We start from the raw sequence: 4390 nt of genomic DNA, 5'->3' as shown, positions 1-4390 counted from the left end.
TTTTTTTTGGCATTGGTTTTATCAATATCAATAAATTCGTATTTATACTCTACTTGCAAGTTTTTGTACAAGGGTTTATCAGATTTTAACTTGGCATTGTACTTGGGGTTCTTAAAGTCCATTTATGTTTTCGATTTAATGATATAGATAATTTTTTTTTTAGAAGAAAAACGATATTCCATTAACAATAATCCTTGTCTGCAGTTACAAATGGAAGAATAGAAAGAGGACATTCCTCTAGAAACAAACCATCCTCAGAAGCAGATTTTCCGAGTTTGGCTAAGTCATGGGCCACCATATTGGCCAACCTCCGTACATGTCTAAAAGAACATGAATGAAACTGGCGAGAATAAACTAAAATATCCAAAATAACATTACAACAAATGTGAAGTGAGGGGTCATGTGTAAGAGCATCCCTAGCAAATATTGCAAAGTGATACTCTATTGTAAATTTAGAGTAAACAGTAAAAATTTTGACAAAAAAGTAGCATCCAGCAGGTACTGGATATGAAACTGTAAAACTGCAGAGTGCTACAGTGAAACTGTGGAACCACAGTTTCACTGTAGCATACTGGATGATTATTTTAATCAAAATAATCAGTTCATTTTTTGTTTCTCGATCCTGAACATGACCAAATACGGCCGACGCCCGTCATCGGCGAATAGCAAAGGCAGAGTCGGGTATGGATGCGGCATAGAAGGGAGACGAAGATAGAAAACAATAATCTGGGGTTTTCTGAGCTTATTAATTAGATGGGCCAGGTTTCTGGGCTTATTAAAATATGTCAATATGGTAGTGTTGTCTGATATATAAAAAATGTAGCCTTCAATATGGGTGTTTGTCTCTACTAATTAATGTTAATTAATTCATTATTTAAATATGGTAGTATTACAAGTTATGATAATTGTAAAATAAATTGAGTTTAAATTAATAAAAATTGATTGTAGAAATGAATATTTAAATAATTTAGAGTATGGTTTAGAGTATCTGCTGCGTGGTGATACTGTTTAGAGAAACTGTAAATATGTGAAAAGTGTACTTTTATTGTTAATTTAGAGAATCTGTTAAGAGTATCTGCTGTGGATGGCCTAAAACCCCAAATTTTTGAAAGTGATATATACAAAATTCAATAAAATAATTGGGTTAAGGATTTAATTTAGAGAAAAGTGAAGGGGTCAAAAAATTGAATTTTAGAAAATATAAATACCTAGCATACAGTATATATATATCCCAATAGACTGTTCATTGTAGAAAAACCTAAATACGTATAATTACAGCCTCTCAAGAAGAACAGAACCTTGTTCACCCACAGCCGCCGGAGATCTTTGCCGAAGGAGACGATACAAGTCAAGGTGTTTGAAATCTGGTGGATTGAGCCGAGGATTAAAGAAATTGTAGGGAAAATTTTACTGGTGAGTAAACGAACTCTAATACTACTCATGTGTTGATTCGGTGGATGATTTGGTTCAACATGGATTGATTATTGTCTGTTGATTCTTGATCTGGGTAAATATGATTGACAGTGTGTTAGGGGAGGCAAATTGAAACCGTAAATTACATCGTTGGGCTGTTTTGATCGGGACCTAACAGGTGAGCAACTCATCTTGAAAATTTATGAAGTAGTATCTATGACGAATTGGGATGTTACGTGCGCGTCCCACATCGCCCAGATGTGGGAGCGACGTGCAGAATATAAGGGGGAGGTTGGGCCTCCCCTTGCAACCAGAGTTTTCAGGGCATTGGGCTTGGGCTTAGGGCCTGGGCTCCCTGGAGACTCTGGCCACAGCCGGCCCATTAGGTGGGTGTCGGTTGGGCTTTGGTTGTAAGGAGATCTTTATCATTTGGTATCGGAGCCACCCAGCTGGGCGGCTGTGGGATGCGTACGTGCTCCTCTGTCCCGGTATGGGCCGGGCGGGGCTGCGTTCGCGGAAGGGGCGACCTGTCTTAGGGACAGCGTGGGCCAACGTGGGCGTTGGCCTTGTAAGAGCGGGGGTATGTTACGTGCGCGTCCCACATCGCCCAGATGTGGGAGCGACGTGCAGAATATAAGGGGGAGGTTGGGCCTCCCCTTGCAACCAGAGTTTTCAGGGCATTGGGCTTGGGCTTAGGGCCTGGGCTCCCTGGAGACTCTGGCCACAGCCGGCCCATTAGGTGGGTGTCGGTTGGGCTTTGGTTGTAAGGAGATCTTTATCATGGGATGACTGGGAGTCACCACTGTGATGCCGACCACGGTGGAACTCTAGTTCCCTTGAAGATGGCCGTACGGTCATGTTAGATCCAAGCCACTGAAGTGGCTGGAGAAGTTACTGAGTCACCACAAGTTGCAGGTGAGTCGTGACTCACTATTGGTGTGGAAAAGACTTGGATCTTTCATGCATATAGAACATGGACCTGAGCTGGGTAATATTCCTTGGCCCACGTGTCGTCACATGCATGCCAAGGCCCACGTGGGCCATTAGATGAAGTGGGGTCATTTGGCCTCTTGGCCATTAAAGTGTGTAAAGGAATATGGATATTCAGCTCTTATAGCTCATCAGCTACATAAAGGTCCTTTGACCAGATTTTGAGTTGGACCATGTTTATTAAGGTTGACCAGTAGTTTTGACTAGTTAAAACCTGGAAAAATATTCAAATAATCAGAATTTGTTTGGATTATTTAATGACTGCTATACGACGATATTTTTTTTAGGAGGTTGAGGAGACGCAGTAGACATTTAGCTTTATTTGCACTGCTATCAAGGTAGGGGTTCTGATTCTCTTTGGCTTCTAAATACCCGATATTTCGACTCACTATAAGTTCTAAGATATTATTCCCCTTGTTATATGCTTGCTTGTTAAATTCCTTAATGTCATTTACATTGGGAATTATTACCATTTTGTTGTCTCCGATTGATTCGTCTAGAGCTTGTTTGTGATGTTGGGAGTTTTGATTCCATGATATGTGTCATATGCGTTAAATTCGCTTCATTGGATTATTACTTGATTATATTATTCATTGAATCGTCATATACATGTATCATGATATATATGGTTGATTGTATGCATGGATGGACTGGGTTGTTGATTGGATGTGTGTGAAACGTAATCACTGTTTGGGATTTATCCCTTATAAATATAATACCCATTTGATAGTATAGGGTATCGGATCACTGTTGGGATTTATCCCCTTATTTGTTGCCCATTTGATTGTACGGGGCATCGTTGTTTGGAATTTATTTCCTATTCTATTACCCATATGATAGTACGGGGTATTTGAGCACCATGACCTCCGTGGAGGAACCTGAACTGTTGTGTGATATTGGTTGAATGTGAATATTTGTGGTGCTATGCGCATTGGAATGAGATGTGTGTTAGTGTTTATTCATTTGTATACTTACACATTCATATGGGTGGTGATGGTGGCGTGAGCATGTTCATGTTGTTCCTGCCTATTCTTGCATTACTCTCTCGAGTTGATTGTCATTGTGATTTGCTCTCTCGGTATCCGCATCATGGATATGCGAGTCCTTATCGGTTATTATACCCCTACTGGGCTATTTAGCTCAACCTCTATTTTTTTTTTCCTTTCAGGTGAGAATGCGGATGGCGGCCAGCATCCCGAGGCGTGAGCGGTTTCCCATGGATACGGATGGGGTTTATGGGTAGAGTAGGGTTTAATTGTCAAGACTTCCGCATGTTTAGTTTGTAAAGACTTATTTGATTATGTCTTTAATATTGTTCTTTAGGAGTTGGACTTTACTTTGGAATCAATAAATGAATTTTTAGATTATCTTGCATGGTGTAGTTATGGTTGAGGATATATGGATAATTCTGTGAACCCCCTCGAAGACGGGTCGTTACATCATGTGCATTCAGTTCGGAGATCACTTGTAAAGAATCACTTTCCACAATAACTGAGAATAATCCAATAGAGAGAGCAAATTCAAGGCCGAACAAGATAGCTCCAGCCTCTGCATTGAAATACACCTAAACCAGCATGTCTTCCAAAGAAGCCGGACCCAAGTACATCTCCAAAGTCATCACGCAACACCACCCCAAATCCCACCTTTAATCCACCTACTGCTGCATCACAACTAAGCTTAATCATCCCCGAAATAGGTGGTCTCCAAACACTTTGAAGTAGTCTCACTTGCAGTCCAGGATTGGAAGTTAGATGGTCAAACTCCTCCCTAATTTTCCCACTCGGTTCAAAAGGTTAGAAGGCAGACGATGTGAATTATTCGCAAGCGGACAAGTCGCACAAGTAATAAAGAGTGAATAGAGTATCGTTCCCACGAGGATGTTTTGGCAATTTCAATTCAATGACAATATAAGCAATTAACACACTAAAATGGCAAAGCGAATTGTTGATTGGGTTTTACCTAATGCTAAACAAGTAATTTAAAAGGG

General features: G+C 40.4%; 1 long non-coding RNA gene across 1 annotated transcript; it reads left to right on the top strand.

The window, feature by feature from the left end:
* Nucleotides 1-1243: 1243 nt before the first annotated feature.
* LOC119982866 lies at nt 1244-3770 on the top strand. The gene is made up of 4 exons (XR_005464517.1): nt 1244-1413; nt 1525-1591; nt 2691-2741; nt 3572-3770. It is a non-coding gene; the product is annotated as an uncharacterized LOC119982866 (long non-coding RNA).
* Nucleotides 3771-4390: the final 620 nt, after the last annotated feature.

The sequence above is a fragment of the Tripterygium wilfordii genome, chromosome 17 (genome assembly GCF_013401445.1).
Source record: "Tripterygium wilfordii isolate XIE 37 chromosome 17, ASM1340144v1, whole genome shotgun sequence".
In the NCBI taxonomy this organism is placed as follows: domain Eukaryota; kingdom Viridiplantae; phylum Streptophyta; class Magnoliopsida; order Celastrales; family Celastraceae; genus Tripterygium; species Tripterygium wilfordii.
Note: the sequence above shows the minus strand (reverse complement) of the source record. Positions and strands in the feature narration are given on the sequence as shown.